At 37.6% G+C, this 8,107-nt stretch overlaps 1 pseudogene; it reads left to right on the forward strand.

Moving 5' to 3' along the window:
• Nucleotides 1-2,215: 2,215 nt before the first annotated feature.
• On the forward strand, nucleotides 2,216-2,902 carry LOC101976713 (ADP-ribosylation factor-like protein 5A; annotated as a pseudogene).
• Nucleotides 2,903-8,107: the final 5,205 nt, after the last annotated feature.

The raw sequence follows: 8,107 nt of genomic DNA on the forward strand, positions 1-8,107 counted from the left end.
AGTTGCCTCTAAGGCATTTAACTTAGTCTCAATCCTTTAATCAATATTTATTTGATTGTGAAGAGCCTTGGAAGTATTCTGAGCCAAATTATTAAGAAAATTGGCATGTTGAATATTTTGAGACACAGCCACTAAAGCTGTGACTGTTGAGGCAATAAAGGAAACCAAGGCAACAACTCCCACTATTATAAGTCCAATGGTATGTTTAGGTCTCACTAGCTGGGCATGTATTTGTCGTAAAACTTCAAAACCAGCATCAGTCTACCATGGCTCTGAAATATTATCTGGCAATAAGACAAAAGAATGCTGATTGAGTATCAGCACTCCTTTTTCTCTATTATATCTGGTAATACAATTAGTTAGATTACATTTGTCACATGTTACAATATATCTATCATCTACCCATTTAACTTTTACATTTCCAATAATTAAAACATAAGGAGATTGAACACAGGCTCATAAGCCATATCAAGAACCTTCTTTATAATTCTTTTCAACAAATTCCAGTAAAGGCTTGTCTGTAAAATGTAAAAATTCCGAGGCAGCAATTAAGTGCCAAACATCCTTTTGAACACTGCATATAAGCTGTCAGAATAGATATTAATAGGCTCATTTACAGAATAACCTAAGTCACAAGTGAGAGCTTGTACCTCTGTTCTTTTGAGCAGAAGCATATGAGGTTTGTAATACCTCTGTATGAACGCAACTATAAAAACTTGCTTTACCTGAATTTGAGCCATCAGTGAACACTGTTAGGCATTATCTATTGGTTGGGCATGTAAAGTCCATGGAAAAATAAATGGCATTATTAATGTAAATTGAATAATTTTATCATGAGGATAATGACTTTCTACCTGACCAGGAAAATCAGCAAAATCTACCTGTCATAAAATAGAAGCTTGAAAAAAACAATTATTCTGTTGAACAGAAAATGGAATGATTATAATATCAGGGTCTGATACGACTAGTTGTAAAACTCTTGCTCTGACTTTTATTACTAATTGAGCAATAGAGTCATGAAAAAGAATTAATGTCTTTGGGGGAGATTGGGCTAAATTAGTCCACTCAACAACTCCTGATATTTGCCATATAGCTCCTTTGGGAGCATGAACAATTGGAAATATTAATAAATACACCAGCTCTTGAGAATTGATTCAGGTAAGCTGTGCTTTTTTAATTGCAATTTCAACCTTTTTCAAGGCTGCTCTACCCTCTATTGTTACCTAAAGAGGAGAAGTTGGAGAAGGATCTCCTTGCAATATCTGGAATAAAAAATTTAAATCACAAGTAGTTAGCTTTAAGAATGGCCTTAGCCAATTATTATCCCCTAATAATTTTTAAAAATCATTAAGGGTATGTAACTCCTTAACTCTTATTTGTAAGTTTTGAGGAAGAATTGTATGTCCTTCAATTACATAGCCCAAATATTGAAAAGGAGGTACCTTTGGCACCTTTTGAGGTGCAACGCACAAACCCATTGCTGTAAGTGAAGTCTCTTAATGGGTAAAAATTTTTGAAAGTATTTCTGGATTAGCATGAGCTAATAATATGTCATCCATGAAATGAATAATATATGCATCAGGAAAATTATGTCTTAGAGGCCTTATTGCCTGAGCTACAAAGTTTTGACATAAAGTTGAACTGTTAGGCATTCCCTGAGGCAATATCTTCCAGCAATATCTCTTAACTGGCTTTTTAAAATTTACTGCTAGGACACTGAAAGCAAATTTTTCACAATCCTCAGAATGTAATTTTATAGAAAAGAAACAATCTTTCAGGTCTATTACCATTAAGCTATAATCCAAAGGAATATCTCTGGGGGAAGGAAGTCAGGCTGCAATGGTCCCATAGGCTGAATTGCATAATATATTGCCCTTAGATCCTGTAATAACCTCCAACTACCTGATTTTTATTTAATAACAAAAATGGGGGTCGCCTCTACCACAGCCTTCCGAGAGGAGCTTGGGGAGTACGGTGACCCACTAGGGTCATCACAGACAACGCAGCAGTGCCATGGCGACAGCCGTGGAGCCTCATGTATGGCAGAGCGGCCTGGGTTTTGGCCTCCCCCAGGTTCCCAGGAAGCAGGCCGGAGTCCAGTTTGGGAATGGCAGCAGCAGCAGAGGTGGAGGCTTCATTGCGTCTCTCTACCCTTTAGCCTGAGCCAAGGGAGGCCAGGCAGGCCAGGTGACTGAAGGGGGTCCACTGCCGGAGAATGGGAATTCACTTCACCAGGATATGGAGACTGTTCAATCACCAGGGCAACCGATTTGTGTTACAAGAAGATGAGATTCTTCTGGTATGAGTCTCTTCTGCCATCTGCATTATCTCAGTATCTCTTGAGTTTTTGCAGATTGGTTTTGTTCCTAATAGTTTTATCTTGCTTATCACATTCAGCATGGGGCCAGAGCAAAAGTTATCATTGTTGGATTGGATAATGCAGGAAAAACTACCATCCTTTACCAGTTTTATATGAATGAAGTCGTACATACATCCCCTACAATAGGAAGTAATGTAGAAGAGATAGTGATTAATAATACACGTTTCCTAATGTGGGACATTGGTGGTCAAGAATCTCTTTGTTCTTCCTGAAATATCTATTATACTAACACGGAGTTTGTAATAGTAGTTGTGGACAATACAGACAGAGAGAGGATTTCTGTAACTAGAGAAGAACTCTACAAAATGTTAGCACGTGAGGACCTAAGAAAAGCTGGATTACTGATTTTTGCTAATAAACAAGACGTTAAAGAATGCATGAGCATAGCAGAAATCTCCCAGTTTTTGAAGCTAACTTCTATTAAAGATCATCAGTGTCATATCCAGGCATGCTGTGCTCTTACTGGCGAGGGATTATGCCAAGGACTTGAATGGATAAAATCACGATTTAAGATTAGATGATCTCTAATGACCTCTTTTCATAGACTTTGTATAAACAAAGTGCTGGACTTTACCTGAAAGCTGCAAAAATTAATGGTTTATATATATATTTATAATAAACTAATTTCAATTTTTTCTATAAGAAGGAAAATTAAGACCACTTATTTTAAAACAAGTTGAAGTCTCTCCTTCCAATTTGCTTTCTCATTAGTTACTTCCAAAGTACTTTATTAAAGCTGTGATTGACATTTTTCTCAATGAATCCTTTCAGGACAATGTATAGCCTGTGGTAAGTACAAAGGGAGAGCCTTTAAGAGCTTTAAGAGCTTTATTATCAGTATACCCCTCCCCAACTAAATGTTGTTCTCTTTTTGTTCCACTAAGTCAAAATACAAATCAGCTCAGATACTGTTTCCAATATTTTAAATGTCATGTTAGTTATGAAAAAATATTTTACTTAAGGTTGTGTATGTATTATGTATATACCTCAAGTTCAAGTTAATGGCTTTGATTTGTGTTCTAAAGAAAAGCAAATAATGCAAAAAATTAGTAATATCCTTAGTTATTGCCCTAATGAGATAAGTACTGGCATTGGTATTAAGTGCCATTTTATACTTTTCCTGTATGTTTTCTGTATTGTACTAATCAAACGTCCCCTCTCCCCCAGTTATTGAGCTGCTCTTAAGGAAAAAAAAGATACAGGAAAAATCTTGACATTGTATACCCATTTTGGTGATCAGTAACACACTTAGAAACCTGTAATCCAACTAAGTAAAATATCTGTCAAATTTTTGGCTTACCCAATTGACAGAATTGCACAGTGAAGCATTTATCAGATTAATCCTTGTATTGGTCTAAATTATTGAATAGATTATTAATCCACTTATAAATCAATCATAAATTGTGATTAAAACTATCAAGTGATTTCTTCTTAATTAAAATCTATTGTGTAAAGCATGTCTACCCAAAGAGACAACATTCTATAAATATTATTAAACAATTAGCTACAGTCTTTTTAAGTATAAAAATATATATGTCAAGCTGTTAAAATGAGAGTAAAAGTAATGAAAAATTTCTGAGCAACATTTGAATTTTTCAATTTGCAGATTTCTTATTTTAGGATTTGGAATTCTTTTGAAGTTTATTTTTGTTGTTGTTGTTGTTCTTAAGCTTTCTTTCACCATGTAAATGCATTGTTTAACAATTAATAGTGGTAAATTTTTTAATGCTGTTGCCTGGAAAACTGATTGGTGTATGATATATTATTTGTACTAAGAAATAACTTGACCCAAATACCTTTTGTTTGCTTAGGCTTATTTCTTTCTTTCTTATTTTTAATGTCTGAAAATTGAAGGTATTTTTGTCATAGTTGTATACAGAATTATCCTGTATTAAAATATATACTCTATTTGTGTATCTTTTATGCCCTGAAAATTTGAAGGTTAATCCATACTGGGATGTTTTAGAATATTCAAAAAAAGAGATTATTTTTAATACCAACCTTTTAAATTTTATGAAGATTTTTGTAGGAATAATAGTATATACTATAAGCATTGACAAAACTGAAAATTTCTTTCTATGAAATATAAAATGCTCAGTATCTAAATCCAAGTTGGGTGTGGTATATCAATGTTAATTTTGGATGTTTTATGTTTTATATTTATGTTGCAGTGTTCAAAATATAACATTTAATACATGTCATGCTTTTACAAAAGTAAATTCTAAATTACTAAGCTTTGTCCATAAGTACTCATACTTTTGGAATTACTTGTTGTATATTAAAAATTCCCTTAAAAAACAATTCTATTTTGTGGTTTCATCAGAAACAAATATCCTTTAATAGAGTCCCAAAATCTACACTTTTTGTCCTTTTTATTTTTTAACTTGAGTAATCATGTACTTATCCTTGGATTGCTGTCCTGTCAATACAATACAGATACATTCACTTGTAAAAAAAATAATGGGGGTATCCCAAGAGCTAAGTGTTGATTCTATATGACCAGCTTAAAGCTGTTCCTCACCAACATATGAATTATGTTAGATTTCTCCCCTGGGAAGGGCCAACAAGAAATCCATATAGGCTCTTCTGTGAGCCAAGTGATCTTTTCTGCTGTCTTCTGGGTCGGGGAGACACTCAGGGCCCCTAGTAAGAATTTTGGTCTGGAGCATTTACTGATCTCTGTCAAAGAGACTGGTTTGTAAGCAGATATTCATCCTTTAAATTCCTTTAACTATCCCTAAGGAGGAAATCCTTGATTAAATTCCTCAAATGACCTCATAGAATTTGGAGTCATCAATAATAATCCTAATTTGCTTAGTACATCCCTTGCCCATAAGCTTACTGGTAAAGAATCTAACACATATGGCTTAAGAACTCCAATATTTCCATCTTGGTCCTCCCAGCAAAGATATTGGGTGCTCTGAGCAGGCTGTGAAATCTGTCCTATTCCTTCTAAATTGTCTGGTGTTATATGTAGAGGCCAGGTGTTAGGAAAGAATTGGTGAGACAATATGGACATGTTTGCTCCAGTGTCTATCACCCCTTTGAATTTTTTATGATTAATTTTAAGTTCCAGTAGGGGGTACTGCTGTCTCACTAATTTGTCCAGTACACTCTGTCCATCGGCCTGGGAGTTGAGGTTTTATCCAACAATTGGTGGAATTACATGGTAAAATAATCAATTGAGCTATGGTATTCTTAGTAGAAAGCTAGATGGCATAGTCTTATTTTACAGTAACTATTATGTCACCTCTACGATAAGAATCAATAACTCCTGATAATACCTGGGTTGCCTAGTTTAAGTTGCTATGACCCCAAATTAATCCTAAACTCCCTGTAGGCAGCAGCCCACAAACTGGTAGGAATTTGCTGTGGTCCCATTTCAGGTGTTAAGTTAATCACGATGGATGGTCATAGAAGGTTTGCCTGCATGGATCATGCTGTGCAATGGATGGCAGTGATGATGTCAGGCCCTGTGACCTCTCTTCCATTTCCCCTATTTTTTCAGACTGGAGAAGGGCCAACCAGAAGTTTTTTCACTCCCTATTAGGCAGAAGTGGAGGCCAAGATGGAGATGGACTGACACCATATTGATCCATCTCCTCTCCTGTCACGTGGCCTCTCGCCCTATGATGGTGCTGACACAGAATGGGAAGAACCCTGGCCTTGTGGCATCAAGACAGGCAGTCTCTTGCAAAATGACCATTTCTCCCACAATTAAAACACTGCCCGTGGGTTTGCCGTACCTGTTGCTGCAGTTGAAATGCCTTCTTTAAAGTGGCTGCAAGGGTAAAGCTTTGTAATTGAGTTGGGCCAATATCCAAGCACAGGAGAACGAATTCTGAAACTGTCCCTTTCTTCCTATGGAGTCTGACAATGTCCTGACAAAGTTTATTTCCATTTTCAAATGCTAACTGCTTAGCCATAAATTCACAAGCACGTGGAGCCCCAATCGACCTATTGACTGTCTGATACAGACGGTCCAAAAAGTCCGAGTAAAATTCCTCTGCACCTTGTTTTATCTTAGTTAAAACTAAACTAGACTGGTCCTGGGAATTAATTTGTCGTTATGTGAATTTGGTGCATGTGGTAATCTGGTCACAAACTGCTTATTTGTTCAAGTTTGTGACCCACAAAGACCACCAGAGACCAAGATCCATGTAAGCAGCAAAGAGGCGTGTATTGCGAGCTGTGTCCTCTGCGCACACAGCAACTGGTGGACACTGAGAGGTCCCAAGCCCAGAGTTTACAGCAGTTTTATACACTCTTTGGGGAAGACAGGGACTTCACATACATCATAGCATCTCTTAGCAAATCATCACACACTGCAGCAAAATCATAAAACAACTCTAAGACATGATTAGCACATTCACTGGCAGGAACAGGTTGGGTAAGGGTGATTGGTTAGTACAAGAGGGGGATTCATTCGAACTGATTGGTTTAGGCCACAAGAGGTGAATGTGCTGAACTACATGGTTTCTCAACATGTTATCAACCACCAAAAAATACTGGGAGGATCATCTGGCATCCCAGGTATTTTCCCTCTTTCATAATTGCCAGGTTTCTTTTCACAACTAAAAGGCTCAGGGGTCACTCCAGCTGAACTGGTTTAACTGGGATGCACAAAATAATCACACAAGAGAAACAAATACCTTTTTGTTTTGGGTCACTGTGATGGCTCCTCTGACCTTAAGGGTGCGCAGAAAGAGAGAGAGCGAGAGAACATGCTGACCCCTTTTATTGAGGAGAAGCTATTCAAATGAGGCAAGGGGTCAGGTTTCAGGGGGATGAGTCTATCTTCATGATGTCCACTGTCAGCAGGTTGACTGACACCTGGGTAGGCCACACCCAAGGGCACAGTAAGAGAAGGGGACACACATAAGGAACTTCCATGGAAGATTCTATCTTAAACAGGGAAAGGGGCTATATTACAAAGGAACAGGTGAGCGTTGCTTCACCCATGGGGCTATAGCAAGACATACCCATGCATGATACACTGACCCTCGAAACCAAGAAGGGTGGGGAAAGCTCTGCCACATTTCTGTGACTGAGCACTTCAGCACGCAGGCGGGAGTGTGAATCAGTCACATGATGATAGGTGGTTGCTAGGGGGTTGCTATGGGTCCTCACCTAGCCTGACTCAGTCATGGACACCTGATGCCATAGACCTTTCCTGTTATATGTAGACAAACAACTCAGCAGGATGAGTGTGTGCCTAGGAGTGCTCTGTGGGTTTTTCCAAGGACAAGGGCCATGCCCCCTTCCTTGGACAGGCTTTGCTCTGAGGTAGAGGCTGGTTTCTCAAAAATGGAGTCACGTCAGTTTCTCACTGCAAATTCATAATTCAACTATAATTCCAAGTCCACAAATTCACCTGTCCCCATAAACATTTCTAAGGCTATTTCAATATTTAGCTTTCGATTTCTCTCTGCTTACTCCAAGCCATAAGCTGTCTAATACAATTTCCAAAGTAGGAAATCTCCACTGCTTAAACAAGAACATGCAATAAAAATCCAGTCACTCAGAGGAAGAGGCTTGTGGCAAATGGACTTGAGCAAGCTTTGTAAAAATGATGAATTAGGGCTATATACATCACAAGCATTTTTTAATGCCTTGATAATTTTGAATGGTATTACAGCATGGACATTGACATACTGGTCTTGGTCATTAACCTGTTCAAAATCTAGGAAAATCTTAAACCCACTAATGTCCTCTCCTGCCTATTGA

The sequence above is a fragment of the Ictidomys tridecemlineatus genome, chromosome 15 (genome assembly GCF_052094955.1).
Source record: "Ictidomys tridecemlineatus isolate mIctTri1 chromosome 15, mIctTri1.hap1, whole genome shotgun sequence".
NCBI lineage: Eukaryota > Metazoa > Chordata > Mammalia > Rodentia > Sciuridae > Ictidomys > Ictidomys tridecemlineatus.